The 15,737-nt window shown below is 39.0% G+C and overlaps 10 non-coding genes across 10 annotated transcripts; all 10 read right to left on the reverse strand.

Annotated features, from left to right (window-relative positions):
* Positions 1 to 236: 236 nt before the first annotated feature.
* Positions 237 to 400, reverse strand: LOC117505576. The gene has a single exon (XR_004559159.1). It is a non-coding gene; the product is annotated as a U1 spliceosomal RNA (small nuclear RNA).
* Positions 401 to 1,388: 988 nt separating this feature from the next.
* LOC117505555 lies at positions 1,389 to 1,494 on the reverse strand. The gene has a single exon (XR_004559138.1). It is a non-coding gene; the product is annotated as a U6 spliceosomal RNA (small nuclear RNA).
* A 956-nt stretch (positions 1,495 to 2,450) lies between these two features.
* Positions 2,451 to 2,614, reverse strand: LOC117505586. Its single transcript, XR_004559168.1, has one exon. It is a non-coding gene; the product is annotated as a U1 spliceosomal RNA (small nuclear RNA).
* A 2,135-nt stretch (positions 2,615 to 4,749) lies between these two features.
* On the reverse strand, positions 4,750 to 4,855 carry LOC117505524. The gene has a single exon (XR_004559108.1). It is a non-coding gene; the product is annotated as a U6 spliceosomal RNA (small nuclear RNA).
* Positions 4,856 to 6,233: 1,378 nt separating this feature from the next.
* On the reverse strand, positions 6,234 to 6,339 carry LOC117505535. The gene has a single exon (XR_004559118.1). It is a non-coding gene; the product is annotated as a U6 spliceosomal RNA (small nuclear RNA).
* A 2,690-nt stretch (positions 6,340 to 9,029) lies between these two features.
* On the reverse strand, positions 9,030 to 9,193 carry LOC117505577. The gene has a single exon (XR_004559160.1). It is a non-coding gene; the product is annotated as a U1 spliceosomal RNA (small nuclear RNA).
* Positions 9,194 to 10,181: 988 nt separating this feature from the next.
* On the reverse strand, positions 10,182 to 10,287 carry LOC117505536. Its single transcript, XR_004559119.1, has one exon. It is a non-coding gene; the product is annotated as a U6 spliceosomal RNA (small nuclear RNA).
* A 954-nt stretch (positions 10,288 to 11,241) lies between these two features.
* On the reverse strand, positions 11,242 to 11,405 carry LOC117505587. Its single transcript, XR_004559169.1, has one exon. It is a non-coding gene; the product is annotated as a U1 spliceosomal RNA (small nuclear RNA).
* A 2,133-nt stretch (positions 11,406 to 13,538) lies between these two features.
* LOC117505525 lies at positions 13,539 to 13,644 on the reverse strand. The gene has a single exon (XR_004559109.1). It is a non-coding gene; the product is annotated as a U6 spliceosomal RNA (small nuclear RNA).
* Positions 13,645 to 15,022: 1,378 nt separating this feature from the next.
* On the reverse strand, positions 15,023 to 15,128 carry LOC117505537. The gene has a single exon (XR_004559120.1). It is a non-coding gene; the product is annotated as a U6 spliceosomal RNA (small nuclear RNA).
* Between the last annotated feature and the right edge of the window lie 609 nt (positions 15,129 to 15,737).

The raw sequence follows: 15,737 nt of genomic DNA on the forward strand, positions 1-15,737 counted from the left end.
CCAGAAAGTTGCCATTTGAAATGACTTTAGTTTTGTGTCATGTCTGTGATCTGCTTTTTTCCTACAAAATTAAACAACTGAATTAACATCCTCTGAAGCCTGTGATTCCAAAATTTTTGCCAGGGGTTGTATACATAAACACCTCATGACTCATAATAAAGTAAACCAGTGTTACCGCCATACAGACCCCTAACCAGCAAAAACACAAAACTTGACTTTTTCGTTCAACAGATAATCAGGGGAGAGCGCGAACGCAGTCCCCCACTACCAGAAATTATGCAGTCGAGATTCCCACATTTGGGGAATTCGCAGGGGTCAGCACAACCGGAGTGCAATGGCTAAGCCTCACCCTGGGTGAACCACCTTCTTGATCATGGTATCTCCCCTGCCAGGTAAGTATGAGTTGTCCACCTCCAACACACTGTTGTCTTTCACACACCAACCATGTACACTCATGGTGCCAACAATCTACAAAACACCCCAACAAACTACAACCAACTGTGGAAATAATAATGTCTATTATTATTCATCTGATCAAGGACAATGACAGATAAGCCCAAAAAATTACTTTGGAAAAAGACTGTTCACTTTCCCATCATGCAATGCTGCTTTTGCAGAGACAATGTAAACCTAAAAACACTCACTGTAACTACGTTACACCTAAAATATTAACCAAAATTCAACAGCAAACTGAAATGAAGGGAATTAAAAACTTGCTAGAGGAAAATGTTATGTTCTTGTTTAAAGGTCAGAAAAAAGAAAAATACAGATAAACAAAGACCAAGCAGAGACGTCTCCCCCTCCCATCACATAGAGCCACTTCCTGTCCCCAAAGCAGCTACTAACATTTATACTGCCACCCGCTGTTCAGAAGTATAAACTACAGCGCTGTTATTCCACTGTCTGGGGAGAACCCTGATATTTATCTTTTAGAAAGATTGGTTTGAGTTGTGCCTCTAATAACAGATTAGCAAAAAGAAAAATCTTGAATTATTAATTTTATTATCCCCCTGGGATAAAATACAGAGGGGATATAGCAATCAGCATTTCCGTCCCTCCATCCGGTTTCGCTTGTTAGCGCAATGTCTCATGAACAAATTGTCCAGTGTCATTCACATTTAGCATAAGGGTGACACTTTGTATTACTGACTTGTGGGGAAGCGGGATTATGTCATCTCGAGATCACTCTTGTTTTATTCCACTTTGAATGTGTCCATTGATGTCTGAAAGGCCCGTCGTGCCCCACACTGGCATGAACAGTGTTGTCACTATTTCACCCAGTATGGAACCACATGAAAATATATAATATTAATCAAATAAGAAACAATTTAAATATGAAAATAAATTTGAAAAGTAACATAAATAAGAAAAAAATTTAACGTTGCAAAGAAAATGTGGAACGCTTCACGAATTTGCGTGTCATCCTTGCGCAGGGGCCATGTTAATCTTCTCTGTATTGTTCCAATTTTAGTATATGTGCTACCGAAGTAACACAACCACCCAATATTTTGTCACTGTATATAAGGGCCTGTGTCCCCAACAGGGCCAACACTCATGGTTGTTGTCAAAATTACAACACAGAGTGAAAAAAATGTCTCAATTGTTCAGAAGTAAAGAATAGGTGAAATGCAACAGAACACAATAATGTGCTTCTGACTAAATTTTTTATGACTAATTTTTGGCTACATTCATCGAAGGGTTCATGCGATTTCTATGCAAAACAGCAGCTACGTCAGGATTGGTTGACGTGTTCCACAGTAATCGTAAAACCTGCACCTCACACCCACTCACATTCTAACGGCGGCTGTTGAGGAGTGTGGGGGAAGGGTATCAAGAAACACACACTCTTTGCAAACTAAAGTGAAACCATCCTGGTTCTTGTTTTATCAAGAAATGCAAGACAAATACAGATCTGTATACAAATAAAAATTACTGCATGAAGTACATACACTTACAGCAACTCTGAAGAAAAACTAAAGCAACAACAACAAGAACGATACTGTAAATAGCACCTACCTGGGTGCTGTATTTTCAATTAAACACGTGCTTCTACACCTGGTGGACTTGATGATACAATTTCTTCATTACTGTGGTCATTGGAAGCCGGGGCTTCGTAATGAGAAGGAAGTAACCTCACAATCCATCTGTGTCTAAAGTGTGACAATGCGTGTAGAGTTTTGCAAATCACTGTGTGTAATGTTTGGCAAAAAGTGTGAAGCTGAGTCTGTGCTTATTGTTGTGCAACTCTGTATAAGTGTTTTTGCTTCTTTAGTATAAAGATTTCTATGTAAATGTATATTTCTATGAAATTTTTCTTTTTAGTGTGTAAACAACTGTAAAGGTCAGAAAACAGATCAACAAAGACCAAACAGTGGCATCTATAGACACCTCATGTTACAGCCATGCTAGCACAAACCCAACATCCTTAACTTTTTCATTCAACAGATAACCAGGGGAGAGCGCGAACGCAGTCCCCCACTATCAGAAATTATGCAGTCGAGATTCCCACATTTGGGGAATTCGCAGGAGTCAGCACAACCGGAGTGCAATGGCTGAGCCTCACCCTGGGTGAACCACCTTCTTGATCATGGTATCTCCCCTGCCAGGTAAGTATGAGTTGTCCACCTCCAACACACTGTAGTCTTTCACACACCAACCATGTACACTCATGGTGTCGACAATCTACAAAACACCCCAACAAATTACAGTCAACTATCGAAATAATAATTTCTATTATTATTCATTGAACCATAAATAATGGCAGATATGTCTTACACTTTAAATTGGAAAAACAAAGCTGGGACTTTTCCCATCATGCAATGCTACATTTCCAGGAATAAACCTAACTTAAAAACACTTATTATAACCATGATCATTCTAAAATACAAGTAGCAACCCAATAGCAAACTGAAATCACTGGAAATAGAAACATACTAGAGGCTAAAGTTGCCCTATTTTTCTTTAAAGGACAGAAAAAAGACAAAGATGAAGCAGAGACGTCTCCCCCTCCCGTCCCACACAATCACTTCCTGTCCTCAAAACAGCTACTAACAGCTACACTGCCACCTGCTGTCCTGAAGCATGAACGACAGTACATGGATTCATGTTTCACAATACTTAATGATTACAGCAGCTCTTGCTCGCCATTACCATGACATGCGACTTTGTTTACAATTTTCACTGCACAAAATAAAACAAACCAAAAAGCCACACACTTCAGTCAAAATATATAAACATATAAATACAAATGCTGTTTTGTTTTCATCTCACAACAGTCTTCCAACGATTAGACACGACTGTAATCAGTTGCACACGAATGTAATCAATACAAAACACATTTGTAAAAACCCCTATTTTAGCATGTGCATTTCTCACACGCTTTTACAAGGTCAGGGATTTAACAAATTTCAACAAAAATGGAGAGTTTTCATGTGTAAAATGAGCTACCAGTACCAGGATAATTTCAGTGGTGAGGAGTTAGCAAATGGTGCGTCGTCACCATCATGTGACTGTTGCTTTCTCGTACTCAGAGAGCTTGCACTTATTAGTGATTTTCTACAAGAACAGGCCTTCAAACATACTCCAGCAGACAGCCCGAAGCAAGCGAACACATGGACATTTGGAACTGTGTCAGAAGTACAGCCGGCTCAAGTGGAGAGGGAGTGTGTCATCATTCGGTCCTGTGACTCTGAGGAGAGACGCGCAGTCGGTAACAGACAGATGGCGTCAGCGGCAGAAAATGACAGCATTTGGAGGAAAAGCTCTGAATCGGCGAAGTCCCACAAAAACAATGCACAAAAGATATTATTTTTCCCCTTACATGACGGACCGTAACTTCAGCTTGCTGGCGAGCCAGTAACAGTGGCAGCATTTGGAGGAAAGATGTTTAATTAGTCCCACAACAACACATGGCGGATGTTGTTATTATTATTAATGTTCCTTTACATGAGGGACAGTAACTTCAGTTTATGAACTGGCGAAGCAGGAGATATTAGTGGTCCAGTCCCTGCCTGAGAGCTGTTGTGGGCTGCCCACAGAAAAGGCACATTCATCAGGAACAAATAAAAACTGTCCGGTGTCATTTCTTGCCCACAACAATAGATAAGCGTCCCTGTTAGCGACTTTAATCAGCAGAAAAAAACGTGAGTCATGACTGACAACTTTAAATGGCTTTGACAATGGATGATAAATAAGTTTTCAAATAACAACAACAACAAAAAATATCGGGAGATGATGCCACAGTATACCGCACTGCGAAAGCAGTATAATGACAGGGCTCCATTATTTCATTTTCTGGGGAGAACTGAGATATTTAACTCTTAATTAAGTTGGCTCGAGTTATGGCTCTAATAATAAACAACAATATGAAATACGTGGGGGATATAGCAATCAGCATGTCCGTCCCTCTATCTGTCCGTCCGACCATTTCCGCTTGTTCGTGTGATATCTCAAGAACCACTTGAACAGTTTCATTCACATTTTGCATAAGGGTGACACTTTGCATTACTGATTTGTTGAGATCAAGGGGACATGTCATCTCATGATGAAACTTGTTTTATTCCACTTTGAATGTGCCCTCTGATATCTCAGAAGGGCATTCGTACCCCACACTGCCACGAAGTGTGATGTCAGTATTTCACCCAGTATGAAACGCCATAAAAATATACAATACTAATCAAATAAAAGAACAATTTAAATATGAAATTAAATTAGAAAATTAACTATTAGAAAAAAATCAACATTGCAAAGAAAAATGTGGAACGCTTCACGAATTTGCGTGTCATCCTTGCGCAGGGGCCATGCTAATCTTCTCTGTATCGTTCCAATTTTAGTATATGTGCTACCGAAGTAACACAATGTCCCACTATTTTGTCACCATATATAAGGGCCTGTGTCCCAAACAGGACCAACACTCATGGTTGTTGCGAAAATATGAACAGAGCGAAAAAATTGGCTCAATTTTTCAGAAGTAAAGAATAGTTGAAATGCAACACAACACAATAATGTGCTTCTGACAAAACTTTATGACTAATTTTTTGGCTACGTTCATTGAAAAGGTTCATGGGATTTCTATGCAAAACAGCAGCTACATCGGGCAGTCAGGATTGGTTGATGTGTCCCACAGTAATCGTAAAACCTGCACCCCACACCCACTCACATTTTAACGGTGGCTGTTGAGGAGTGTGGAGGAAGGGTACCAAGAAACACGCACTCTTTACAAACTAAAGTGAAACCATCCTGGCTCTCGTTTTACCAAGAAATGCAAGACAAATAAAAGACAAATAAAAATCTGTAGACAAATAATTACTGCATGAAGTAGGGGTGGGCAATATGACAGAAAATTCATATCACAGTGTGAATTGAATCCCTTCTCGGCAATGGTATATATCGCGATATAAACCTAAGTGTAAAAATCATAATGTGCTTCTGAATGGGTCCCTTAGCAAAGGTAAATTGATCAAAATAAATAAATAAAAACAACACAAAAACAAAAACAGATATGTCATTTTGAAAACATTTATTGCGCAGATCTCAAAACTACAGGTACAATTTGCCGGAAGGGACATCTAAGATGCGAGCCAAGATTTGATGTTTTGGTGAAAAAATTAAATAACATTTATTTACAGTTGGTTTTGAGGCTGAAATTTCATCTCTTGAACACATGTGCTTCCACACCTGGTGGATGTGATGATACAATTTGTTCATTACTGTGGTCATTGGAAGCCGGGGCTTCATAATGAGAAGGAAGTAACCTCAAAATCCATCTGTGTCTAAAGTGTGACAATGTGTGCAAATCACTGTGTGTAATGTTTGGCAAAAAGTGTGAAGCTGAGTCTGTGCTTACTGTTGTGCAACTCTGTATAAGTGCTTTGCTTCTTGAGTGTAAAGATGTTAATTGTGCAAAATTTTTCAGTATATAAACAAATGTAAAAAAAAAAACTGTAAAGGACAGAAAAAACAGATGAACAAAGATGAAACAGTGGCATCTATAGACATTATATACATAAACACCTCACATGACTCGCTACAATGTAAAACAGTATCAACACTGTACAGACTCATAACTAACACAAACACCTTGACTTTTTCATTCAACAGATAATCAGGGGAGAGCGTGAATGCAGTCCCCCACTACAGGAAATTATGCAGTTAAGATTCTCACATTTAGGGAATTCGCAGGGGTCAAGAAAATGAGAAAAGTAACATAAATTTAAAAAAATTAACGTTGCAAAGAAAATGTGGAACGCTTCACGAATTTGCGTGTCATCCTTGCGCAGGGGCCATGCTAATCTTCTCTGTATCGTTCCAATTTTAGTATATGTGCTACCGAAGTAACACAACAACCCAATATTTTGTCACTGTATATAAGGGCCTGTGTCCCAAACAGGACCAACACTCATGGTTGTTGTCAAAATTACAACACAGAGTGAAAAAAAGTCTCAATTGTTCACAAGTAAAGAATAGTAAAGAACACAACACAATAATGTGCTTCTAATTTTTTTTAATGACTAATTTTTGGCTACATTCATCGAAAGGGTTCATGGGATTTCTATGCAAAACAGCAGCTATGTCAGGCAGTTAGGATTGGTTGACGTGTCCCACAGTAATCGTAAAACCTGCACCCCACACCCACTCACATTCTAATGGCGGCTGTTGAGGAGAGTGGGGGAAGGGTATCAAGAAACACACACTCCTTGCAAACAAGTGAATCCATCCCGGTTCTTGTTTTATCAAGAAATGCAAGACAAATAAAAATCTGTAGACAAAAGTTATTGCATGAAGTACATACACTTACAGCAACTCTGAAGAAAACTAAAGCAACAACAACAACAACAATGCTGTAAATAGCACCTACCTGAGGGCTGTATTTTCAATTAAACATGTGCTTCCACACCTGGTGGATGTGATGATACAATTTGTTCATTACTGTGGTCATTTGAAACCGGGGCTTCGTGATGAGAAGGAAGTAACCTCACCATCCATCTGTGTCTAAAGTGTGACAATGCGTGTAGAGTTTTGCAAATGACAGTGTGCAATATTTGACAAAAAGTGTGAAGCCGAGTCTGTGCTTATTGTTGTGCAACTCTGTGTAAGTGCTTTGCTTCTTGAGAGTAAAAATGTCAGTTGTGGAAAATTTTTCCTTTTAGTGTGTAAACAACTGTAAAAAAAACAAAACTGCAAAGGACAGAAAAAAAAAAACAATGAACAAAGACAAAACAGTGACATCTATAGACATTATACAGCCCCTGGCAAAAATTATGCAACCACCGGCCTCGGAGGATGTTTATTCAGTTGTTTAATTTTGTAGAAAAAAAGCAGATCACAGACATGACACAAAACTAAAGTCATTTCAAACGGCAACTTTCTGGCTTTAAGAAACACTATAAGAAATCAAGAAAAAAAAAACTGTGGCAGTCACTAACGGTTACTTTTTTAGACCAAGCAGAGGGGAAAAAAATATGGAATCACTCAATTCTGAGGAAAAAATTATGGAATCATGAAAAACAAAAGAACGCTCCAACACATCACTAGTATTTTGTTGCACCACCTCTGGCTTTTATAACAGCTTGCAGTCTCTGAGGCATGGACTTTACAAACAGTACTCTTCATCAATCTGGCTCCAACTTTCTCTGATTGCTGTTGCCAGGTCAGCTTTGCAGGTTGGAGCCTTGTCATGGACCATTTTCTTCAACTTCCACCAAAGATTTTTAATTGGATTAAGATCCGGACTATTTGCAGGCCATGACATTGACCCTATGTGTCTTTTTGCAAGGAATGTTTTCACAGTTTTTGCTCTATGGCAAGATGCATTATCATCTTGAAAAATGATTTCATCATCCCCAAACATCCTTTCAATTGATGGGATAAGAAAAGTGTCCAAAATATCAATGTAAACTTGTGCATTTATTGATGATGTATTGACAGCCATCTCCCCAGTGCCTTTACCTGACATGCAGCCCCATATCATTAATGACTGTGGAAATGTACATGTTCTCTTCAGGCAGTCATCTTTATAAATCTCACTGGAACGGCACCAAACAAATGTTCCAGCATCATCACCTTGCCCAATGCAGAGTCGAGATTCATCACTGAATATGACTTTCATCCAGTCATCCACAGTCCACGATTGCTTTTCCTTAGCCCAGTGTAACCTTGCTTTTTTTCTGTTTAGGTGTTAATAATGCCTTTCATTTAGCTTTTCTGTATGTAAATCCCATTTCCTTTAGGCGGTTTCTTACAGTTCGGTCACAGACGTTGACTCCAGTTTCCTCCCATTCGTTCCTCATTTGTTTTGTTGTGCATTTTCGATTTTTGAGACATATTGCTTTAAGTTTTCTGTCTTGACGCTTTGATGTCTTCCTTGGTCTACCAGTATGTTTGCCTTTAACAACCTTCTCATGTTTTTGTATTTGGTCCAGAGTTTAGACACAGCTGACTGTGAACAACCAACATCTTTTGCAACATTGCGTGATGATTTACCCTCTTTTAAGAGTTTGATAATCCTCTCCATTGTTTCAATTGACATCTCTCATGTTGGAGCCATGATTCATGTCAGTCCACTTGGTGCAACAGCTCTCCAAGGTGTGATCACTCCTTTGTAGATGCAGACTAACGAGCAGATCTGATTTAATGCAGGTGTTAGTTGTGGGGATGAAAATTTACAGGGTGATTCCATAAATTATTCCTTAGAATTGAGTGAGTCCATATTTTTTTTTCCCTCTGCTTGGCCTAAAAAAGTAACCGTTACTGACTGCCACAATTTTTTTTCTTGATTTCTTATAGTGTTTCTTAAAGCCAGAAAGTTGCCATTTGAAATGACTTTAGTTTTGTGTCATGTCTGTGATCTGCTTTTTTCCTACAAAATTAAACAACTGAATTAACATCCTCTGAAGCCTGTGATTCCAAAATTTTTGCCAGGGGTTGTATACATAAACACCTCATGACTCATAAAGTAAACCAGTGTCACCGCCATACAGACCCCTAACCAGCAAAAACACAAAACTTGACTTTTTCATTCAACAGATAATCAGGGGAGAGCGCGAACGCAGTCCCCCACTACCAGAAATTATGCAGTCGAGATTCCCACATTTGGGGAATTCGCAGGGGTCAGCACAACCGGAGTGCAATGGCTAAGCCTCACCCTGGGTGAACCACCTTCTTGATCATGGTATCTCCCCTGCCAGGTAAGTATGAGTTGTCCACCTCCAACACACTGTTGTCTTTCACACACCAACCATGTACACTCATGGTGCCAACAATCTACAAAACACCCCAACAAACTACAACCAACTGTGGAAATAATAATGTCTAGTATTATTCATCTGATCAAGGACAATGACAGATAAGCCCAAAAAATTACTTTGGAAAAAGACTGTTCACTTTCCCATCATGCAATGCTGCTTTTGCAGAGACAATGTAAACCTAAAAACACTCACTGTAACTACGTTACACCTAAAATATTAACCAAAATTCAACAGCAAACTGAAATGAGGGGAATTAAAAACTTGCTAGAGGAAAATGTTATGTTCTTGTTTAAAGGTCAGAAAAAAGAAAAATACAGATAAACAAAGACCAAGCAGAGACGTCTCCCCCTCCCATCACATAGAGCCACTTCCTGTCCCCAAAGCAGCTACTAACATTTATACTGCCACCCGCTGTTCAGAAGTATAAACTACAGCGCTGTTATTCCACTGTCTGGGGAGAACCCTGATATTTATCTTTTAGAAAGATTGGTTTGAGTTGTGCCTCTAATAACAGATTAGCAAAAAGAAAAATCTTGAATTATTAATTTTATTATCCCCCTGGGATAAAATACAGAGGGGATATAGCAATCAGCATTTCCGTCCCTCCATCCGGTTTCGCTTGTTAGCGCAATGTCTCATGAACAAATTGTCCAGTGTCATTCACATTTAGCATAAGGGTGACACTTTGTATTACTGACTTGTGGGGAAGCGGGATTATGTCATGTCGAGATCACTCTTGTTTTATTCCACTTTGAATGTGTCCATTGATGTCTGAAAGGCCCGTCGTGCCCCACACTGGCATGAACAGTGTTGTCACTATTTCACCCAGTATGGAACCACATGAAAATATATAATATTAATCAAATAAGAAACAATTTAAATATGAAAATAAATTTGAAAAGTAACATAAATAAGAAAAAAATTTAACGTTGCAAAGAAAATGTGGAACGCTTCACGAATTTGCGTGTCATCCTTGCGCAGGGGCCATGCTAATCTTCTCTGTATCGTTCCAATTTTAGTATATGTGCTACCGAAGTAACACAACCACCCAATATTTTGTCACTGTATATAAGGGCCTGTGTCCCCAACAGGGCCAACACTCATGGTTGTTGTCAAAATTACAACAGAGTGAAAAAAATGTCTCAATTGTTCAGAAGTAAAGAATAGGTGAAATGCAACAGAACACAATAATGTGCTTCTGACTAAATTTTTTATGACTAATTTTTGGCTACATTCATCGAAGGGTTCATGCGATTTCTATGCAAAACAGCAGCTACGTCAGGATTGGTTGACGTGTTCCACAGTAATCGTAAAACCTGCACCTCACACCCACTCACATTCTAACGGCGGCTGTTGAGGAGTGTGGGGGAAGGGTATCAAGAAACACACACTCTTTGCAAACTAAAGTGAAACCATCCTGGTTCTTGTTTTATCAAGAAATGCAAGACAAATACAGATCTGTATACAAATAAAAATTACTGCATGAAGTACATACACTTACAGCAACTCTGAAGAAAAACTAAAGCAACAACAACAAGAACGATACTGTAAATAGCACCTACCTGAGTGCTGTATTTTCAATTAAACACGTGCTTCTACACCTGGTGGACTTGATGATACAATTTCTTCATTACTGTGGTCATTGGAAGCCGGGGCTTCGTAATGAGAAGGAAGTAACCTCACAATCCATCTGTGTCTAAAGTGTGACAATGCGTGTAGAGTTTTGCAAATCACTGTGTGTAATGTTTGGCAAAAAGTGTGAAGCTGAGTCTGTGCTTATTGTTGTGCAACTCTGTATAAGTGTTTTTGCTTCTTTAGTATAAAGATTTCTATGTAAATGTATATTTCTATGAAATTTTTCTTTTTAGTGTGTAAACAACTGTAAAGGTCAGAAAACAGATGAACAAAGACCAAACAGTGGCATCTATAGACACCTCATGTTACAGCCATGCTAGCACAAACCCAACATCCTTAACTTTTTCATTCAACAGATAACCAGGGGAGAGCGCGAACGCAGTCCCCCACTATCAGAAATTATGCAGTCGAGATTCCCACATTTGGGGAATTCGCAGGAGTCAGCACAACCGGAGTGCAATGGCTGAGCCTCACCCTGGGTGAACCACCTTCTTGATCATGGTATCTCCCCTGCCAGGTAAGTATGAGTTGTCCACCTCCAACACACTGTAGTCTTTCACACACCAACCATGTACACTCATGGTGTCGACAATCTACAAAACACCCCAACAAATTACAGTCAACTATCGAAATAATAATTTCTATTATTATTCATTGAACCATAAATAATGGCAGATATGTCTTACACTTTAAATTGGAAAAACAAAGCTGGGACTTTTCCCATCATGCAATGCTACATTTCCAGGAATAAACCTAACTTAAAAACACTTATTATAACCATGATCATTCTAAAATACAAGTAGCAACCCAATAGCAAACTGAAATCACTGGAAATAGAAACATACTAGAGGCTAAAGTTGCCCTATTTTTCTTTAAAGGACAGAAAAAAAGACAAAGATGAAGCAGAGACGTCTCCCCCTCCCGTCCCACACAATCACTTCCTGTCCTCAAAACAGCTACTAACAGCTACACTGCCACCTGCTGTCCTGAAGCATGAACGACAGTACATGGATTCATGTTTCACAATACTTAATGATTACAGCAGCTCTTGCTCGCCATTACCATGACATGCGACTTTGTTTACAATTTTCACTGCACAAAATAAAACAAACCAAAAAGCCACACACTTCAGTCAAAATATATAAACATATAAATACAAATGCTGTTTTGTTTTCATCTCACAACAGTCTTCCAACGATTAGACACGACTGTAATCAGTTGCACACGAATGTAATCAATACAAAACACATTTGTAAAAACCCCTATTTTAGCATGTGCATTTCTCACACGCTTTTACAAGGTCAGGGATTTAACAAATTTCAACAAAAATGGAGAGTTTTCATGTGTAAAATGAGCTACCAGTACCAGGATAATTTCAGTGGTGAGGAGTTAGCAAATGGTGCGTCGTCACCATCATGTGACTGTTGCTTTCTCGTACTCAGAGAGCTTGCACTTATTAGTGATTTTCTACAAGAACAGGCCTTCAAACATACTCCAGCAGACAGCCCGAAGCAAGCGAACACATGGACATTTGGAACTGTGTCAGAAGTACAGCCGGCTCAAGTGGAGAGGGAGTGTGTCATCATTCGGTCCTGTGACTCTGAGGAGAGACGCGCAGTCGGTAACAGACAGATGGCGTCAGCGGCAGAAAATGACAGCATTTGGAGGAAAAGCTCTGAATCGGCGAAGTCCCACAAAAACAATGCACAAAAGATATTATTTTTCCCCTTACATGACGGACCGTAACTTCAGCTTGCTGGCGAGCCAGTAACAGTGGCAGCATTTGGAGGAAAGATGTTTAATTAGTCCCACAACAACACATGGCGGATGTTGTTATTATTATTAATGTTCCTTTACATGAGGGACAGTAACTTCAGTTTATGAACTGGCGAAGCAGGAGATATTAGTGGTCCAGTCCCTGCCTGAGAGCTGTTGTGGGCTGCCCACAGAAAAGGCACATTCATCAGGAACAAATAAAAACTGTCCGGTGTCATTTCTTGCCCACAACAATAGATAAGCGTCCCTGTTAGCGACTTTAATCAGCAGAAAAAAACGTGAGTCATGACTGACAACTTTAAATGGCTTTGACAATGGATGATAAATAAGTTTTCAAATAACAACAACAAAAAATATCGGGAGATGATGCCACAGTATACCGCACTGCGAAAGCAGTATAATGACAGGGCTCCATTATTTCATTTTCTGGGGAGAACTGAGATATTTAACTCTTAATTAAGTTGGCTCGAGTTATGGCTCTAATAATAAACAACAATATGAAATACGTGGGGGATATAGCAATCAGCATGTCCGTCCCTCTATCTGTCCGTCCGACCATTTCCGCTTGTTCGTGTGATATCTCAAGAACCACTTGAACAGTTTCATTCACATTTTGCATAAGGGTGACACTTTGCATTACTGATTTGTTGAGATCAAGGGGACATGTCATCTCATGATGAAACTTGTTTTATTCCACTTTGAATGTGCCCTCTGATATCTCAGAAGGGCATTCGTACCCCACACTGCCACGAAGTGTGATGTCAGTATTTCACCCAGTATGAAACGCCATAAAAATATACAATACTAATCAAATAAAAGAACAATTTAAATATGAAATTAAATTAGAAAATTAACAATTAGAAAAAAATCAACATTGCAAAGAAAAATGTGGAACGCTTCACGAATTTGCGTGTCATCCTTGCGCAGGGGCCATGCTAATCTTCTCTGTATCGTTCCAATTTTAGTATATGTGCTACCGAAGTAACACAATGTCCCACTATTTTGTCACCATATATAAGGGCCTGTGTCCCAAACAGGACCAACACTCATGGTTGTTGCGAAAATATGAACAGAGCGAAAAAATTGGCTCAATTTTTCAGAAGTAAAGAATAGTTGAAATGCAACACAACACAATAATGTGCTTCTGACAAAACTTTATGACTAATTTTTTGGCTACGTTCATTGAAAAGGTTCATGGGATTTCTATGCAAAACAGCAGCTACATCGGGCAGTCAGGATTGGTTGATGTGTCCCACAGTAATCGTAAAACCTGCACCCCACACCCACTCACATTTTAACGGTGGCTGTTGAGGAGTGTGGAGGAAGGGTACCAAGAAACACGCACTCTTTACAAACTAAAGTGAAACCATCCTGGCTCTCGTTTTACCAAGAAATGCAAGACAAATAAAAGACAAATAAAAATCTGTAGACAAATAATTACTGCATGAAGTAGGGGTGGGCAATATGACAGAAAATTCATATCACAGTGTGAATTGAATCCCTTCTCGGCAATGGTATATATCGCGATATAAACCTAAGTGTAAAAATCATAATGTGCTTCTGAATGGGTCCCTTAGCAAAGGTAAATTGATCAAAATAAATAAATAAAAACAACACAAAAACAAAAACAGATATGTCATTTTGAAAACATTTATTGCGCAGATCTCAAAACTACAGGTACAATTTGCCGGAAGGGACATCTAAGATGCGAGCCAAGATTTGATGTTTTGGTGAAAAAATTAAATAACATTTATTTACAGTTGGTTTTGAGGCTGAAATTTCATCTCTTGAACACATGTGCTTCCACACCTGGTGGATGTGATGATACAATTTGTTCATTACTGTGGTCATTGGAAGCCGGGGCTTCATAATGAGAAGGAAGTAACCTCAAAATCCATCTGTGTCTAAAGTGTGACAATGTGTGCAAATCACTGTGTGTAATGTTTGGCAAAAAGTGTGAAGCTGAGTCTGTGCTTACTGTTGTGCAACTCTGTATAAGTGCTTTGCTTCTTGAGTGTAAAGATGTTAATTGTGCAAAATTTTTCAGTATATAAACAAATGTAAAAAAAAAAACTGTAAAGGACAGAAAAAACAGATGAACAAAGATGAAACAGTGGCATCTATAGACATTATATACATAAACACCTCACATGACTCGCTACAATGTAAAACAGTATCAACACTGTACAGACTCATAACTAACACAAACACCTTGACTTTTTCATTCAACAGATAATCAGGGGAGAGCGTGAATGCAGTCCCCCACTACAGGAAATTATGCAGTTAAGATTCTCACATTTAGGGAATTCGCAGGGGTCAAGAAAATGAGAAAAGTAACATAAATTAAAAAAAATTAACGTTGCAAAGAAAATGTGGAACGCTTCACGAATTTGCGTGTCATCCTTGCGCAGGGGCCATGCTAATCTTCTCTGTATCGTTCCAATTTTAGTATATGTGCTACCGAAGTAACACAACAACCCAATATTTTGTCACTGTATATAAGGGCCTGTGTCCCAAACAGGACCAACACTCATGGTTGTTGTCAAAATTACAACACAGAGTGAAAAAAAGTCTCAATTGTTCACAAGTAAAGAATAGTAAAGAACACAACACAATAATGTGCTTCTAATTTTTTTTTAATGACTAATTTTTGGCTACATTCATCGAAAGGGTTCATGGGATTTCTATGCAAAACAGCAGCTATGTCAGGCAGTTAGGATTGGTTGACGTGTCCCACAGTAATCGTAAAACCTGCACCCCACACCCACTCACATTCTAATGGCGGCTGTTGAGGAGAGTGGGGGAAGGGTATCAAGAAACACACACTCCTTGCAAACAAGTGAATCCATCCCGGTTCTTGTTTTATCAAGAAATGCAAGACAAATAAAAATCTGTAGACAAAAGTTATTGCATGAAGTACATACACTTACAGCAACTCTGAAGAAAACTAAAGCAACAACAACAACAACAATGCTGTAAATAGCACCTACCTGAGGGCTGTATTTTCAATTAAACATGTGCTTCCACACCTGGTGGATGTGATGATACAATTTGTTCATTACTGTGGTCATTTGAAACCGG

The sequence above is a fragment of the Thalassophryne amazonica genome, chromosome 23 (assembly GCF_902500255.1).
Source record: "Thalassophryne amazonica chromosome 23, fThaAma1.1, whole genome shotgun sequence".
NCBI classification, from domain to species: domain Eukaryota; kingdom Metazoa; phylum Chordata; class Actinopteri; order Batrachoidiformes; family Batrachoididae; genus Thalassophryne; species Thalassophryne amazonica.